Here is a 23,530-nt window from a genome sequence, read left to right as displayed (position 1 = left end):
TGTAATACACCTGACACACACCTGACACACGCCTGTAATACACCTGACACACACCTGACACACGCCTGACACACACCTGACACACGCCTGTAATACACCTGACACACACCTGACACACGCCTGTAATACACCTGACACACACCTGACACACGCCTGACACACACCTGACACGCCTGACACACACCTGACACACGCCTGTAATACACCTGACACACACCTGACACACGCCTGACACACACCTGACACACGCCTGTAATACACCTGACACACACCTGACACACGCCTGTAATACAACTGACACACACCTGACACGCCTGTAATACACCTGACACACACCTGTAATACACCTGACACACACCTGACACACGCCTGTAATACACCTGACACACACCTGTAATACACCTGACACACACCTGACACACGCCTGTAATACACCTGACACACACCTGACACGCCTGTAATACAACTGACACACAGCTGACCCACGCTTGTAATACACCTGACACACACCTGACACACGCCTGTAATACACCTGACACACACCTGACACACGCCTGTAATACACCTGACACACACCTGACACGCCTGTAATACAACTGACACACAGCTGACACACGCCTGTAATACACCTGACACACACCTGTAATACACCTGACACACACCTGTAATACACCTGACACACACCTGACACGCCTGTAATACAACTGACACACACCTGACACGCCTGTAATACACCTGACACACGCCTGTAATACACCTGACACACACCTGACACACGCCTGTAATACACCTGACACACACCTGACACGCCTGTAATACACCTGACACACACCTGACACGCCTGTAATACACCTGACACACACCTGACACACGCCTGTAATACACCTGACACACACCTGACACACGCCTGTAATACAACTGACACACACCTGACACACGCCTGTAATACACCTGACACACACCTGTAATACACCTGACACACACCTGTAATACACCTGACACACGCCTTTAATACACCTGACACACACCTGACACACACCTGACACACGCCTGTAATACACCTGACACACACCTGACACACGCCTGTAATACACCTGACACACACCTGTAATACACCTGACACACACCTGTAATACACCTGACACACTCCTGTAATACACCTGACACACACCTGACCCACGCTTGTAATACACATGACACACACCTGACACACCTGTAATACACTTGACACACACCTGTAATACACCTGACACACACCTGTAATACACCTGACACACACCTGACACACGCCTGTAATACACCTGACACACACCTGACACACGCCTGTAACACACCTGACACACACCTGACACACGCCTGTAATACACCTGACACACACCTGACACACGCCTGTAATACAACTGACACACACCTGACACGCCTATAATACACCTGACACACACCTGTAATACACCTGACACACACCTGACACACGCCTGTAATACACCTGACACACACCTGTAATACACCTGACACACGCCTGTAATACAACTGACCCACGCTTGTAATACACATGACACACACCTGACACACGCCTGTAATACAACTGACCCACGCTTGTAATACCCATGACACACACCTGACACACACCTGTAATACACCTGACACACACCTGTAATACACCTGACACACGCCTGTATTACAACTGACACACACCTGACACACCTGTAATACACCTGACACACACCTGACACACCTGTAATACACCTGACACACACCTGTAATACACCTGACACACACCTGACACACGCCTGTAATACACCTGACACACACCTGTAACACGCCTGTAATACACCTGAAACACGCCTGACACACACCTGACACACACCTGTAATACACCTGACACACACCTGTAATACACCTGACACACGCCTGTAATACAACTGACACACACCTGACACACCTGTAATACACCTGACACACACCTGACACACGCCTGTAATACACCTGACACACGCCTGACACACACCTGACACACGCCTGTAATACACCTGACACACACCTGACACACGCCTGTAATACAACTGACACACACCTGACACGCCTGTAATACACCTGACACACACCTGTAATACACCTGACACACACCTGACACACGCCTGTAATACACCTGACACACACCTGTAATACACCTGACACACACCTGACACGCCTGTAATACAACTGACACACAGCTGACACACCTGTAATACACTTGACACACACCTGTAATACACCTGACACACACCTGACACACGCCTGTAATACACCTGACACACACCTGTAATACACCTGACACACACCTGACACACGCCTGTAATACACCTGACACACACCTGACACACGCCTGTAATACACCTGACACACACCTGACACACCTGTAATACACTTGACACACACCTGTAATACACCTGACACACACCTGTAATACACCTGACACACACCTGACACACGCCTGTAATACACCTGACACACACCTGACACACGCCTGTAACACACCTGACACACACCTGACACACGCCTGTAATACACCTGACACACACCTGACACACGCCTGTAATACAACTGACACACACCTGACACGCCTATAATACACCTGACACACACCTGTAATACACCTGACACACACCTGACACACGCCTGTAATACACCTGACACACACCTGTAATACACCTGACACACGCCTGTAATACAACTGACCCACGCTTGTAATACCCATGACACACACCTGACACACACCTGTAATACACCTGACACACACCTGTAATACACCTGACACACGCCTGTATTACAACTGACACACACCTGACACACCTGTAATACACCTGACACACACCTGACACACCTGTAATACACCTGACACACACCTGTAATACACCTGACACACACCTGACACACGCCTGTAATACACCTGACACACACCTGTAACACGCCTGTAATACACCTGACACACACCTGACACACGCCTGTAATACACCTGACACACGCCTGAAATACACCTGAAACACGCCTGTAATACACCTGAAACACGCCTGACACACACCTGACACACACCTGTAATACACCTGACACACACCTGTAATACACCTGACACACGCCTGTAATACAACTGACACACACCTGACACACCTGTAATACACCTGACACACACCTGACACACGCCTGTAATACACCTGACACACGCCTGACACACACCTGACACACGCCTGTAATACACCTGACACACACCTGACACACGCCTGTAATACAACTGACACACACCTGACACGCCTGTAATACACCTGACACACACCTGTAATACACCTGACACACACCTGACACACGCCTGTAATACACCTGACACACACCTGTAATACACCTGACACACACCTGACACACGCCTGTAATACACCTGACACACACCTGACACGCCTGTGATACAACTGACACACAGCTCGTCCCCTTAGAATTATAAGGTTCTATCTGACATTTTTGTCAAAATTGAGTTATTTACATATTCTTGTTTCTGGAGCCCTTCTGTACACTGTATCTAATTTTTATAGCATTTGGTCCATTTTTGAGGTTTTTATGAGCAAAAACAGAAGGTTCTATCTGCGATTTCAGTGATTTCTTTGGTGCTAGAAGGTTCTATCTGCTTCTGCCAATCAGAACGTAGACTCCACATTGATCCACCAATCACATTCAAGCTAGCTGCCATGTAGGCTACTGGGGAAAACAGACTGTTCTGATAGCTAAATGAATGAGGAAAAAATGTCATCACGGTTAAAATTTCAGAAAACACTAAAAATGGAAGATGCCCTCACTGAGATTTTTAAAGGCAGAACCAAAACTAAGAGGTAAGGATTTTTTCTCTGGTCTTTTTCTTAATATTTAAACAGTTTAAAAAGACGTTAGCATTGTTAGCTCAGTAGCTAATCTAACTAGCCCTCTGTAGCTATTTTAGTTTTACCTACTTAATTAGATAGAATAATTTGATGAATGAATCTAATTATTAGAACCATGAAATAAATACCCATTAACACAATTATTACTGCTAGTCACTGTGGAATTAATACTTTTGTAAATAAGTTACTCTTTGTAAATGATTATGTTAATGTAGTCAAATGCCCCCTACAGCAATATATAACGATGTTGTTTAATGTTTTTAAAGGAAGAGCACTTGTGAAGGAAAAGGTAAAAGAAATAAAAGACAAAAGAGATGGTTAGAAACTTCACACCAAAAAGCAGAAGAATGTGCCACAACTGAGATGGACAGTTTGGAAATAAAAGATGAGAGAGAGAAAAGGCGCAGAGCACAGCACAGAGAGAAAAAGGCAAGATACAAAAACTGATATCACTAGGATGATCTTAAATATTACATATGACAATAAATACATTATTTTTTTTTTTTTTTTTTTTATCTTTGAGGACGATGACGAAGCAGAAGCAGTGGAGACATGGAGGATCTGTGAAGGCCAGTCGTCAGCCATGCCAAAAGATCAGCCTGTACAAACCACTTCAGGTGTTCTGTAAGTCACTGTGATATAAATTTATATGTTAATAATGACTTGCTTGTGTCAGCAATGAATACTGATATTCAACATCTTTAAAGGAACAAGAACAGACATGAAGAACAACATGTAAGAAATAAAACACAAAAGAGAGGATTAGAAACAACGTTACAGCGAAAAGCAAAAGAATGTGACATAGTTGAGATGGACAGCTTGGAAATTAATGATAAAGAAAATAGGCCACAGACAGCACATACAGAAAAGGCAAGATACAGTAATTTGTTGTTAAACTAAAATCACCAAAATGTTTATAAATATTACATATTTGTTGCAATAAGTGCATGATTAAGTTTGTATGTTCATAATTTCAGGACAACTGTGAGGCAAATGAAGTGGAGACACTTGGCATCTTCGAAGACCAGCAAACAGCTCTGGCAGAGGATCAGCTTGAGCATACTATAACAGATCATTTAAAAATAAAAACCAGAAAAAGAGGCTCAAATCCATCCATGTGGAAAACATCTATACGAAAAAAACTTTATCAGGAAGGACAAGAACATGTAAACTCTGCAAAAAAAATGGTTCCAGCCAAGAGAATCACAACACTAAAAGACTGCACAACAGCGTGTAAATTTAAATGCGAACAGAAAGTAACCAAAACTGAAAGAGAGAGGTGTTTTAAGGTGTTCTATCAATTAGACCAAAGTCGTAAGTACGACTACATTGCAATGACAACAGAATGTGGTGTGACAGAAAGGAAAACATGTGAAGCAGTTTCAAGAAGAAAGTTATCCTTTAAATATTTTTTAAATGTTGAAGGCAATAATGTTAGGGTTTGTAAAAAATTTTATCTCAGCACACTGGCTATAAGTCAGAAACCTATTTACAATATGCATTTTAAAAAGAGCCAAAATGGTGTGCCGAAAGAAGACAAAAGAGGAAAGCATCCTAAAAAAAAAGTTGATGAACAACAGAAAGAGCTAGTAAAAAGCCACATTCGTTCTTTCCCAGTTGTCCAATCTCATTACTGTCGTGCAAAGACAGGAAGACACTATTTGGAAGCAGGCCTGAATATCTCTCGAATGTATGGTCTCTACCTTATTCACTGCACCGAAAACAACCACACGCCAGTAAAGGAGTCATACTACCGATTTATTTTCAATACAGAGTTCAACCTGAGTTTTCACATACCAAAAAAGGACAGGTGTGACCAATGTGAAGCATTCCAAATGGCTGAAAAGCACAACTTACTAAGTGAAAGTGAGGTGAAAAAACAAAGAAAGCACATGGCTGCAAAAGTTGCCATGCGTAATGAGAGGCAAAAAGACAGGCAAAATAAGAATACACTAACAATCTGTTTTGACCTACAAAATGTTATTTTATGTCCACGAGCTGAAATAAGTTCATTTTTTTACAAAAGAAAGTTAAACATGTACAATCTTACTGCTCACAGTTCACAGATAAAGAAAGGCTATTGTGCTTTGTGGACAGAGGGGATGTCAGGAAGAGGTGCAAATGACATTGCAAGTGCTCTTGGAAAAATACTTGACCAGGTTGTGCAAGATCATCCAAATGCTACCCACATCACCACATGGAGTGACAGCTGTGTGCCACAAAATCGGAACTCTATAATGGCATATGCTATGACACGCTTCATGAAAAAACACAGTCATTTAGTACAGATTACAATGAAATACTCCACACCAGGTCATTCAGCTGTACAGGAGGTTGACAATATGCATAGTCAAATTGAAAGAGCAATGAGTGTATGTGAGTTCTACTCTCCAGTGTCATTTTTAAGAGTGTTACTTAAAGTGAGCAGAAAATGCCCTTTCCATGTCATCCAAATGAAAGAAACAGAATTCTTTGACTTTAAAGCATGTTCCCAGCTCCTTCAGTACAACAAAGTTCCCTTTTCAGAGGTATCTCAGCTTGTGATTGATCAGTGCCCATTCAGAATCCAATACAAAACATCTCATGCTGAAGAAACATTAGTTACAGTAGATCTGAGAGCCTCACAGAAATGTTTGCGAAATATATCACCACCTACACCTACTCTTGTCTTGCCAAATCCAAAAGTACTTCGCAAGCAAACTAGTATTTCTGATGCAAAGATGAGAGACATTGTGTCGATGTATCCACTCATGGCTACTGTTGACAGAACGTACTACAGAGCCTTGTTTACACTAAAAAGGTAATTTTTGAGCCTGTTTTTTTCTAAAAGTGAGGGTTATTGTTAAAAAACAAAGGTAAACTATAAAGATAAAATATTTATTAATTACATTTATTTATTACATGATATTGTTGTGTTATTAATGTCATGTACTACTGTTAACTATTTCCAAGTGTTGTTATGTGATTTTATATCTAATAAATTTACTGTTGACAGTATTTTTTGAATCTTTTTTGAAAAAATAAATAAATAAAATAGTCCCAAATAGAGGACCTTTTATCATCAAATAGGCCTAATCCAAACAGATATTATGATTCATTATTATTTACTGACTTGCTTACACTAACTCGTGTCAATTAGTTATATTACAGTCTGTACACAGTATAGTACCAAAAAAGTAAAATATTGTCAAACTGTTTTTCATTCTACTTTTACATGTATACTTTATCTCAGAAAAAGTTGTTTGATAAAAATAAGTAAAGTATGGGAACATAAACTATTGATTTTAACATGTTATGTAGATAGAACCTTATAATTCTCAATAAAATTGAGCTTTTCAGAATTAGAAGGTTCTATCTGCAAAATGGACACTTCCAGATCACCTATTTAGAAATTTTCAAATAATCTGAAATTTGGCATTTAGGCTTCCTTTAGGATGCCTTTAATTCTCAATTAATGAAATTACTTATTGTAAGTATAGTTTTCCTCATATGAGTGGTCAAAACTTTAAACCTCAATATCTCAAAAGTACCCAGAACGCAGATAGAACCTTATAATTCTAAGGGGACGAGCTGACCCACGCCTGTAATACACCTGACACACACCTGACACACGCCTGTAATACACCTGACACACACCTGACACACGCCTGTAATACACCTGACACACACCTGACACGCCTGTAATACAACTGACACACAGCTGACACACGCCTGTAATACACCTGACACACACCTGACACACGCCTGTAATACACCTGACACACACCTGACACACGCCTGTAATACACCTGACACACACCTGACACGCCTGTAATACAACTGACACACAGCTGACCCACGCCTGTAATACACCTGACACACACCTGACACACGCCTGTAATACACCTGACACACACCTGACACACGCCTGTAATACACCTGACACACACCTGACACGCCTGTAATACAACTGACACACAGCTGACACACGCCTGTAATACACCTGACACACACCTGTAATACACCTGACACACACCTGTAATACACCTGACACACACCTGACACGCCTGTAATACAACTGACACACACCTGACACGCCTGTAATACACCTGACACACACCTGACACGCCTGTAATACACCTGACACACACCTGACACACGCCTGTAATACACCTGACACACACCTGACACACGCCTGTAATACAACTGACACACACCTGACACACGCCTGTAATACACCTGACACACACCTGTAATACACCTGACACACACCTGTAATACACCTGACACACGCCTTTAATACACCTGACACACACCTGACACACGCCTGTAATACACCTGACACACACCTGACACACACCTGTAATACACCTGACACACACCTGACACACGCCTGTAATACACCTGACACACACCTGTAACACGCCTGTAATACACCTGACACACACCTGACACACGCCTGTAATACACCTGACACACGCCTGAAATACACCTGAAACACGCCTGTAATACACCTGAAACACGCCTGACACACACCTGACACACACCTGTAATACACCTGACACACACCTGTAATACACCTGACACACGCCTGACACACACCTGACACACCTGTAATACACCTGACACACACCTGACACACGCCTGTAATACACCTGACACACACCTGACACACGCCTGACACACACCTGACACACGCCTGTAATACACCTGACACACACCTGACACACGCCTGTAATACACCTGACACACACCTGACACACGCCTGTAATACAACTGACACACACCTGACACGCCTGTAATACACCTGACACACACCTGTAATACACCTGACACACACCTGTAATACACCTGACACACACCTGACACGCCTGTAATACAACTGACACACAGCTGACCCACGCTTGTAATACACCTGACACACACCTGACACACGCCTGTAATACACCTGACACACACCTGACACACACCTGACACACACCTGTAATACACCTGACACACACCTGTAATACACCTGACACACGCCTGACACACACCTGACACACCTGTAATACACCTGACACACACCTGACACACGCCTGTAATACACCTGAAACACGCCTGACACACACCTGACACACACCTGTAATACACCTGACACACACCTGTAATACACCTGACACACGCCTGACACACACCTGACACACCTGTAATACACCTGACACACACCTGACACACGCCTGTAATACACCTGACACACACCTGACACACGCCTGACACACACCTGACACACGCCTGTAATACACCTGACACACACCTGACACACGCCTGTAATACACCTGACACACACCTGACACACGCCTGTAATACAACTGACACACACCTGACACGCCTGTAATACACCTGACACACACCTGTAATACACCTGACACACACCTGACACACGCCTGTAATACACCTGACACACACCTGTAATACACCTGACACACACCTGACACGCCTGTAATACAACTGACACACAGCTGACCCACGCTTGTAATACACCTGACACACACCTGTAATACACCTGACACACACCTGACACACGCCTGTAATACACCTGACACACACCTGTAATACACCTGACACACACCTGACACGCCTGTAATACAACTGACACACAGCTGACCCACGCTTGTAATACACCTGACACACACCTGACACACGCCTGTAATACACCTGACACACACCTGACACACGCCTGTAATACACCTGACACACACCTGACACGCCTGTAATACAACTGACACACAGCTGACACACGCCTGTAATACACCTGACACACACCTGTAATACACCTGACACACACCTGTAATACACCTGACACACACCTGACACGCCTGTAATACACCTGACACACACCTGACACGCCTGTAATACACCTGACACACACCTGACACGCCTGTAATACACCTGACACACACCTGACACGCCTGTAATACACCTGACACACACCTGACACGCCTGTAATACACCTGACACACACCTGACACACGCCTGTAATACACCTGACACACACCTGACACACGCCTGTAATACAACTGACACACACCTGACACGCCTGTAATACACCTGACACACACCTGACACGCCTGTAATACACCTGACACACACCTGACACGCCTGTAATACACCTGACACACACCTGACACACGCCTGTAATACACCTGACACACACCTGACACACGCCTGTAATACAACTGACACACACCTGACACACGCCTGTAATACACCTGACACACACCTGTAATACACCTGACACACACCTGTAATACACCTGACACACACCTGACACACACCTGACACGCCTGTAATACACCTGACACACACCTGACACGCCTGTAATACACCTGACACACACCTGACACACGCCTGTAATACACCTGACACACACCTGACACACGCCTGTAATACAACTGACACACACCTGACACGCCTGTAATACACCTGACACACACCTGACACGCCTGTAATACACCTGACACACACCTGACACGCCTGTAATACACCTGACACACACCTGACACACGCCTGTAATACACCTGACACACACCTGACACACGCCTGTAATACAACTGACACACACCTGACACACGCCTGTAATACACCTGACACACACCTGTAATACACCTGACACACGCCTTTAATACACCTGACACACACCTGACACACACCTGACACACGCCTGTAATACACCTGACACACACCTGACACACGCCTGTAATACACCTGACACACACCTGTAATACACCTGACACACACCTGTAATACACCTGACACACTCCTGTAATACACCTGACACACACCTGACCCACGCTTGTAATACACATGACACACACCTGACACACCTGTAATACACTTGACACACACCTGTAATACACCTGACACACACCTGTAATACACCTGACACACACCTGACACACGCCTGTAATACACCTGACACACACCTGACACACGCCTGTAACACACCTGACACACACCTGACACACGCCTGTAATACACCTGACACACACCTGACACACGCCTGTAATACAACTGACACACACCTGACACGCCTATAATACACCTGACACACACCTGTAATACACCTGACACACACCTGACACACGCCTGTAATACACCTGACACACACCTGTAATACACCTGACACACGCCTGTAATACAACTGACCCACGCTTGTAATACCCATGACACACACCTGACACACACCTGTAATACACCTGACACACACCTGTAATACACCTGACACACGCCTGTATTACAACTGACACACACCTGACACACCTGTAATACACCTGACACACACCTGACACACCTGTAATACACCTGACACACACCTGTAATACACCTGACACACACCTGACACACGCCTGTAATACACCTGACACACACCTGTAACACGCCTGACACACGCCTGAAATACACCTGAAACACGCCTGTAATACACCTGAAACACGCCTGACACACACCTGACACACACCTGTAATACACCTGACACACACCTGTAATACACCTGACACACACCTGACACACGTCTGTAATACACCTGACACACGCCTGAAATACACCTGAAACACGCCTGTAATACACCTGAAACACGCCTGACACACACCTGACACACACCTGTAATACACCTGACACACACCTGTAATACACCTGACACACGCCTGTAATACAACTGACACACACCTGACACACCTGTAATACACCTGACACACACCTGACACACGCCTGTAATACACCTGACACACGCCTGACACACACCTGACACACGCCTGTAATACACCTGACACACACCTGACACACGCCTGTAATACAACTGACACACACCTGACACACCTGTAATACACCTGACACACACCTGTAATACACCTGACACACACCTGACACACGCCTGTAATACACCTGACACACACCTGTAACACGCCTGTAATACACCTGACACACACCTGAGACACGCCTGTAATACACCTGACACACGCCTGAAATACACCTGAAACACGCCTGTAATACACCTGAAACACGCCTGACACACACCTGACACACACCTGTAATACACCTGACACACACCTGTAATACACCTGACACACGCCTGTAATACAACTGACACACACCTGACACACCTGTAATACACCTGACACACACCTGACACACGCCTGTAATACACCTGACACACGCCTGACACACACCTGACACACGCCTGTAATACACCTGACACACACCTGACACACGCCTGTAATACAACTGACACACACCTGACACGCCTGTAATACACCTGACACACACCTGTAATACACCTGACACACACCTGACACACGCCTGTAATACACCTGACACACACCTGTAATACACCTGACACACACCTGACACACGCCTGTAATACACCTGACACACACCTGACACGCCTGTAATACAACTGACACACAGCTGACCCACGCTTGTAATACACCTGACACACACCTGACACACGCCTGTAATACACCTGACACACACCTGACACACGCCTGTAATACACCTGACACACACCTGACACGCCTGTAATACAACTGACACACAGCTGACACACGCCTGTAATACACCTGACACACACCTGTAATACACCTGACACACACCTGTAATACACCTGACACACACCTGACACGCCTGTAATACAACTGACACACACCTGACACGCCTGTAATACACCTGACACACACCTGACACGCCTGTAATACACCTGACACACACCTGACACACGCCTGTAATACACCTGACACACGCCTGTAATACAACTGACACACACCTGACACACGCCTGTAATACACCTGACACACACCTGTAATACACCTGACACACACCTGTAATACACCTGACACACGCCTTTAATACACCTGACACACACCTGACACACGCCTGTAATACACCTGACACACACCTGACACACGCCTGTAATACACCTGACACACACCTGACACACGCCTGTAATACACCTGACACACACCTGTAATACACCTGACACACACCTGTAATACACCTGACACACTCCTGTAATACACCTGACACACACCTGACCCACGCTTGTAATACACATGACACACACCTGACACACCTGTAATACACCTGACACACACCTGTAATACACCTGACACACACCTGACACACGCCTGTAATACACCTGACACACACCTGACACGCCTGTAATACAACTGACACACAGCTGACCCACGCTTGTAATACACCTGACACACACCTGACACACGCCTGTAATACACCTGACACACACCTGACACACGCCTGTAATACACCTGACACACACCTGACACGCCTGTAATACAACTGACACACAGCTGACACACGCCTGTAATACACCTGACACACACCTGTAATACACCTGACACACACCTGTAATACACCTGACACACACCTGACACGCCTGTAATACAACTGACACACACCTGACACGCCTGTAATACACCTGAAACACACCTGACACGCCTGTAATACACCTGACACACACCTGACACGCCTGTAATACACCTGACACACACCTGACACACGCCTGTAATACACCTGACACACACCTGACACACGCCTGTAATACAACTGACACACACCTGACACACGCCTGTAATACACCTGACACACACCTGTAATACACCTGACACACACCTTTAATACACCTGACACACGCCTTTAATACACCTGACACACACCTGACACACGCCTGTAATACACCTGACACACACCTGACACACGCCTGTAATACACCTGACACACACCTGTAATACACCTGACACACACCTGTAATACACCTGACACACTCCTGTAATACACCTGACACACACCTGACCCACGCTTGTAATACACATGACACACACCTGACACACCTGTAATACACTTGACACACACCTGTAATACACCTGACACACACCTGTAATACACCTGACACACACCTGACACACGCCTGTAATACACCTGACACACACCTGACACACGCCTGTAACACACCTGACACACACCTGACACACGCCTGTAATACACCTGACACACACCTGACACACGCCTGTAATACAACTGACACACACCTGACACGCCTATAATACACCTGACACACACCTGTAATACACCTGACACACACCTGACACACGCCTGTAATACACCTGACACACACCTGTAATACACCTGACACACGCCTGTAATACAACTGACCCACGCTTGTAATACCCATGACACACACCTGACACACACCTGTAATACACCTGACACACACCTGTAATACACCTGACACACGCCTGTATTACAACTGACACACACCTGACACACCTGTAATACACCTGACACACACCTGACACACCTGTAATACACCTGACACACACCTGTAATACACCTGACACACACCTGACACACGCCTGTAATACACCTGACACACGCCTGAAATACACCTGAAACACGCCTGTAATACACCTGAAACACGCCTGACACACACCTGACACACACCTGTAATACACCTGACACACACCTGTAATACACCTGACACACGCCTGTAATACAACTGACACACACCTGACACACCTGTAATACACCTGACACACACCTGACACACGCCTGTAATACACCTGACACACGCCTGACACACACCTGACACACGCCTGTAATACACCTGACACACACCTGACACACGCCTGTAATACAACTGACACACACCTGACACACCTGTAATACACCTGACACACACCTGTAATACACCTGACACACACCTGACACACGCCTGTAATACACCTGACACACACCTGTAACACGCCTGTAATACACCTGACACACACCTGACACACGCCTGTAATACACCTGACACACGCCTGAAATACACCTGACACACACCTGACACACGCCTGTAATACACCTGACACACACCTGACACACGCCTGTAATACACCTGACACACACCTGACACACGCCTGTAATACACCTGACACACACCTGTAATACACCTGACACACACCTGTAATACACCTGACACACTCCTGTAATACACCTGACACACACCTGACCCACGCTTGTAATACACATGACACACACCTGACACACCTGTAATACACCTGACACACACCTGTAATACACCTGACACACACCTGACACACGCCTGTAATACACCTGACACACACCTGACACGCCTGTAATACAACTGACACACAGCTGACCCACGCTTGTAATACACCTGACACACACCTGACACACGCCTGTAATACACCTGACACACACCTGACACACGCCTGTAATACACCTGACACACACCTGACACGCCTGTAATACAACTGACACACAGCTGACACACGCCTGTAATACACCTGACACACACCTGTAATACACCTGACACACACCTGTAATACACCTGACACACACCTGACACGCCTGTAATACAACTGACACACACCTGACACGCCTGTAATACACCTGAAACACACCTGACACGCCTGTAATACACCTGACACACACCTGACACGCCTGTAATACACCTGACACACACCTGACACACGCCTGTAATACACCTGACACACACCTGACACACGCCTGTAATACAACTGACACACACCTGACACACGCCTGTAATACACCTGACACACACCTGTAATACACCTGACACACACCTTTAATACACCTGACACACGCCTTTAATACACCTGACACACACCTGACACACGCCTGTAATACACCTGACACACACCTGACACACGCCTGTAATACACCTGACACACACCTGTAATACACCTGACACACACCTGTAATACACCTGACACACTCCTGTAATACACCTGACACACACCTGACCCACGCTTGTAATACACATGACACACACCTGACACACCTGTAATACACTTGACACACACCTGTAATACACCTGACACACACCTGTAATACACCTGACACACACCTGACACACGCCTGTAATACACCTGACACACACCTGACACACGCCTGTAACACACCTGACACACACCTGACACACGCCTGTAATACACCTGACACACACCTGACACACGCCTGTAATACAACTGACACACACCTGACACGCCTATAATACACCTGACACACACCTGTAATACACCTGACACACACCTGACACACGCCTGTAATACACCTGACACACACCTGTAATACACCTGACACACGCCTGTAATACAACTGACCCACGCTTGTAATACCCATGACACACACCTGACACACACCTGTAATACACTTGACACACACCTGTAATACACCTGACACACACCTGTAATACACCTGACACACACCTGACACACGCCTGTAATACACCTGACACACACCTGACACATGCCTGTAATACAACTGACACACACCTGACACACGCCTGTAATACACCTGACACACACCTGTAATACACCTGACACACACCTGTAATACACCTGACACACGCCTGTAATACACCTGACACACACCTGACACACGCCTGTAACACACCTGACACACACCTGACACACGCCTGTAATACACCTGACACACACCTGACACACACCTGTAATACAACTGACACACACCTGACACGCCTGTAGTACACCTGACACACACCTGTAATACACCTGACACACACCTGACACACACCTGTAATACACCTGACACACGCCTGTAATACAACTGACCCACGCTTGTAATACCCATGACACACACCTGTAATACACCTGACACACGCCTGTAATACACCTGACACACACCTGACACACGCCTGTAATACAACTGACACACACCTGACACACACCTGTAATACACCTGACACACACCTGTAATACACCTGACACACACCTGTAATACACCTGACACACGCCTTTAATACACCTGACACACACCTGACACACACCTGACACACGCCTGTAATACACCTGACACACACCTGACACGCCTGTAATACAACTGACACACAGCTGACCCACGCTTGTAATACACCTGACACACACCTGACACACGCCTGTAATACACCTGACACACACCTGACACACGCCTGTAATACACCTGACACACACCTGACACGCCTGTAATACAACTGACACACAGCTGACACACGCCTGTAATACACCTGACACACACCTGTAATACACCTGACACACACCTGTAATACACCTGACACACACCTGACACACGCCTGTAATACAACTGACACACACCTGACACGCCTGTAATACAACTGACACACACCTGACACGCCTGTAATACACCTGACACACACCTGACACGCCTGTAATACACCTGACACACACCTGACACACGCCTGTAATACAACTGACACACACCTGACACGCCTGTAATACACCTGACACACACCTGACACGCCTGTAATACAACTGACACACACCTGACCCGCCTGTAATACACCTGACACACACCTGACACGCCTGTAATACACCTGACACACACCTGACACGCCTGTAATACACCTGACACACACCTGACACACGCCTGTAATACACCTGACACACACCTGACACACGCCTGTAATACAACTGACACACACCTGACACGCCTGTAATACAACTGACACACACCTGACACGCCTGTAATACACCTGACACACACCTGACACGCCTGTAATACACCTGACACACACCTGACACACGCCTGTAATACAACTGACACACACCTGACACGCCTGTAATACACCTGACACACACCTGACACGCCTGTAATACAACTGACACACACCTGACCCGCCTGTAATACACCTGACACACACCTGACACGCCTGTAATACACCTGACACACACCTGACACGCCTGTAATACACCTGACACACACCTGACACACGCCTGTAATACACCTGACACACACCTGACACACGCCTGTAATACAACTGACACACACCTGACACACGCCTGTAATACACCTGACACACACCTGTAATACACCTGACACACACCTGTAATACACCTGACACACGCCTTTAATACACCTGACACACACCTGACACACGCCTGTAATACACCTGACACACACCTGACACACGCCTGTAATACACCTGACACACACCTGTAATACACCTGACACACACCTGTAATACACCTGACACACTCCTGTAATACACCTGACACACACCTGACCCACGCTTGTAATACACATGACACACACCTGACACACCTGTAATACACCTGACACACACCTGTAATACACCTGACACACACCTGACACACGCCTGTAATACACCTGACACACACCTGACACGCCTGTAATACAACTGACACACAGCTGACCCACGCTTGTAATACACCTGACACACACCTGACACACGCCTGTAATACACCTGACACACACCTGACACACGCCTGTAATACACCTGACACACACCTGACACGCCTGTAATACAACTGACACACAGCTGACACACGCCTGTAATACACCTGACACACACCTGTAATACACCTGACACACACCTGACACGCCTGTAATACAACTGACACACACCTGACACGCCTGTAATACACCTGACACACACCTGACACGCCTGTAATACTCCTGACACACACATGACACGCCTGTAATACACCTGACACACACCTGACACACGCCTGTAATACACCTGACACACACCTGACACACGCCTGTAATACAACTGACACACACCTGACACACGCCTGTAATACACCTGACACACACCTGTAATACACCTGACACACACCTGTAATACACCTGACACACGCCTTTAATACACCTGACACACACCTGACACACGCCTGTAATACACCTGACACACACCTGACACACGCCTGTAATACACCTGACACACACCTGTAATACACCTGACACACTCCTGTAATACACCTGACACACACCTGACCCACGCTTGTAATACACATGACACACACCTGACACACCTGTAATACACTTGACACACACCTGTAATACACCTGACACACACCTGTAATACACCTGACACACACCTGACACACGCCTGTAATACACCTGACACACACCTGACACACGCCTGTAATACAACTGACACACACCTGACACACGCCTGTAATACACCTGACACACACCTGTAATACACCTGACACACACCTGTAATACACCTGACACACGCCTGTAATACACCTGACACACACCTGACACACGCCTGTAACACACCTGACACACACCTGACACACGCCTGTAATACACCTGACACACACCTGACACACGCCTGTAATACAACTGACACACACCTGACACGCCTGTAATACACCTGACACACACCTGTAATACACCTGACACACACCTGACACACGCCTGTAATACACCTGACACACACCTGTAATACACCTGACACACGCCTGTAATACAACTGACCCACGCTTGTAATACCCATGACACACACCTGACACACACCTGTAATACACCTGACACACGCCTGTAATACACCTGACACACACCTGACACACGCCTGTAATACAACTGACACACACCTGACACACGCCTGTAATACACCTGACACACACCTGTAATACACCTGACACACACCTGTAATACACCTGACACACGCCTTTAATACACCTGACACACACCTGACACACACCTGACACACGCCTGTAATACACCTGACACACACCTGACACACGCCTGTAATACACCTGACACACACCTGTAATACACCTGACACACACCTGTAATACACCTGACACACTCCTGTAATACACCTGACACACACCTGACCCACGCTTGTAATACACATGACACACACCTGACACACCTGTAATTCACTTGACACACACCTGTAATACACCTGACACACACCTGTAATACACCTGACACACACCTGACACACGCCTGTAATACACCTGACACACACCTGACACACGCCTGTAACACACCTGACACACACCTGACACACGCCTGTAATACACCTGACACACACCTGACACACGCCTGTAATACAACTGACACACACCTGACACGCCTGTAATACACCTGACACACACCTGTAATACACCTGACACACACCTGACACACGCCTGTAATACACCTGACACACACCTGTAATACACCTGACACACGCCTGTAATACAACTGACCCACGCTTGTAATACCCATGACACACACCTGACACACACCTGTAATACACCTGACACACACCTGTAATACACCTGACACACGCCTGTAATACAACTGACACACACCTGACACACCTGTAATACACCTGACACACACCTGTAATACACCTGACACACACCTGTAATACACCTGACACACGCCTGTAATACAACTGACACACACCTGACACACCTGTAATACACCTGACACACACCTGTAATACACCTGACACACACCTGACACACGCCTGTAATACACCTGACACACACCTGTAACACGCCTGTAATACACCTGACACACACCTGACACACGCCTGTAATACACCTGACACACGCCTGAAATACACCTGAAACACGCCTGTAATACACCTGAAACACGCCTGACACACACCTGACACACACCTGTAATACACCTGACACACACCTGTAATACACCTGACACACGCCTGTAATACAACTGACACACACCTGACACACCTGTAATACACCTGACACACACCTGACACACGCCTGTAATACACCTGACACACGCCTGACACACACCTGACACACGCCTGTAATACACCTGACACACACCTGACACACGCCTGTAATACAACTGACACACACCTGACACGCCTGTAATACACCTGACACACACCTGTAATACACCTGACACACACCTGACACACGCCTGTAATACACCTGACACACACCTGTAATACACCTGACACACACCTGACACACGCCTGTAATACACCTGACACACACCTGACACGCCTGTAATACAACTGACACACAGCTGACCCACGCTTGTAATACACCTGACACACACCTGACACACGCCTGTATTACACCTGACACACACCTGACACACGCCTGTAATACACCTGACACACACCTGACACGCCTGTAATACAACTGACACACGCCTGTAATACACCTGACACACACCTGTAATACACCTGACACACACCTGTAATACACCTGACACACACCTGACACGCCTGTAATACAACTGACACACACCTGACACGCCTGTAATACACCTGACACACACCTGACACGCCTGTAATACACCTGACACACACCTGACACACGCCTGTAATACAACTGACACACACCTGACACGCCTGTAATACACCTGACACACACCTGACACGCCTGTAATACAACTGACACACACCTGACACGCCTGTAATACACCTGACACACACCTGACACGCCTGTAATACACCTGACACACACCTGACACACGCCTGTAATACACCTGACACACTCCTGTAATACAACTGACACACACCTGACACACGCCTGTAATACACCTGACACACACCTGTAATACACCTGACACACACCTGTAATACACCTGACACACGCCTTTAATACACCTGACACACACCTGACACACGCCTGTAATACACCTGACACACACCTGACACACGCCTGTAATACACCTGACACACACCTGACACGCCTGTAATACAACTGACACACACCTGACACGCCTGTAATACAACTGACACACACCTGACACGCCTGTAATACACCTGACACACACCTGACACGCCTGTAATACACCTGACACACACCTGACACACGCCTGTAATACAACTGACACACACCTGACACGCCTGTAATACACCTGACACACCTGACACGCCTGTAATACAACTGACACACACCTGACACGCCTGTAATACAACTGACACACACCTGACACGCCTGTAATACACCTGACACACACCTGACACGCCTGTAATACACCTGACACACACCTGACACACGCCTGTAATACACCTGACACACACCTGACACACGCCTGTAATACAACTGACACACACCTGACACGCCTGTAATACAACTGACACACACCTGACACGCCTGTAATACACCTGACACACACCTGACACGCCTGTAATACACCTGACACACACCTGACACACGCCTGTAATACAACTGACACACACCTGACACGCCTGTAATACACCTGACACACACCTGACACGCCTGTAATACAACTGACACACACCTGACACGCCTGTAATACACCTGACACACACCTGACACGCCTGTAATACACCTGACACACACCTGACACGCCTGTAATACACCTGACACACACCTGACACACGCCTGTAATACACCTGACACACACCTGACACACGCCTGTAATACAACTGACACACACCTGACACACGCCTGTAATACACCTGACACACACCTGTAATACACCTGACACACACCTGTAATACACCTGACACACGCCTTTAATACACCTGACACACGCCTGTAATACACCTGACACACACCTGACACACGCCTGTAATACACCTGACACACAGCTGACCCACGCTTGTAATACACCTGACACACACCTGACACACGCCTGTAATACACCTGACACACACCTGACACACGCCTGTAATACACCTGACACACACCTGACACGCCTGTAATACAACTGACACACAGCTGACACACGCCTGTAATACACCTGACACACACCTGTAATACACCTGACACACACCTGTAATACACCTGACACACACCTGACACGCCTGTAATACAACTGACACACACCTGTAATACACCTGACACACACCTGTAATACACCTGACACACTCCTGTAATACACCTGACACACACCTGACCCACGCTTGTAATACACATGACACACACCTGACACACCTGTAATACACCTGACACACACCTGTAATACACCTGACACACACCTGACACACGCCTGTAATACACCTGACACACACCTGACACGCCTGTAATACAACTGACACACAGCTGACCCACGCTTGTAATACACCTGACACACACCTGACACACGCCTGTAATACACCTGACACACACCTGACACACGCCTGTAATACACCTGACACACACCTGACACGCCTGTAATACAACTGACACACAGCTGACACACGCCTGTAATACACCTGACACACACCTGTAATACACCTGACACACACCTGTAATACACCTGACACACACCTGACACGCCTGTAATACAACTGACACACACCTGACACGCCTGTAATACACCTGACACACACCTGACACGCCTGTAATACACCTGACACACACCTGACACGCCTGTAATACACCTGACACACACCTGACACACGCCTGTAATACACCTGACACACACCTGACACACGCCTGTAATACAACTGACACACACCTGACACACGCCTGTAATACACCTGACACACACCTGTAATACACCTTACACACACCTGTAATACACCTGACACACGCCTTTAATACACCTGACACACACCTGACACACGCCTGTAATACACCTGACACACACCTGACACACGCCTGTAATACACCTGACACACACCTGTAATACACCTGACACACACCTGTAATACACCTGACACACTCCTGTAATACACCTGACACACACCTGACCCACGCTTGTAATAGACATGACACACACCTGACACACCTGTAATACACTTGACACACACCTGTAATACACCTGACACACACCTGTAATACACCTGACACACACCTGACACACGCCTGTAATACACCTGACACACACCTGACACACGCCTGTAATACAACTGACACACACCT

The 23,530-nt window shown here is 46.8% G+C and overlaps 1 long non-coding RNA gene across 1 annotated transcript; it reads left to right on the top strand.

Annotated features, from left to right (window-relative positions):
• Positions 1–3,537: 3,537 nt before the first annotated feature.
• Positions 3,538–6,752, top strand: LOC306758891. The gene is made up of 4 exons (XR_013771405.1): positions 3,538–3,854; positions 4,169–4,331; positions 4,426–4,526; positions 4,880–6,752. It is a non-coding gene; the product is annotated as an uncharacterized lncRNA (long non-coding RNA).
• The last annotated feature ends 16,778 nt before the right edge of the window (positions 6,753–23,530 follow it).

Source organism: Telmatherina bonti (genome assembly GCF_933228915.1).
Source record: "Telmatherina bonti genome assembly, chromosome: 7".
NCBI classification, from domain to species: domain Eukaryota; kingdom Metazoa; phylum Chordata; class Actinopteri; order Atheriniformes; family Telmatherinidae; genus Telmatherina; species Telmatherina bonti.
Note: the sequence above shows the minus strand (reverse complement) of the source record. Positions and strands in the feature narration are given on the sequence as shown.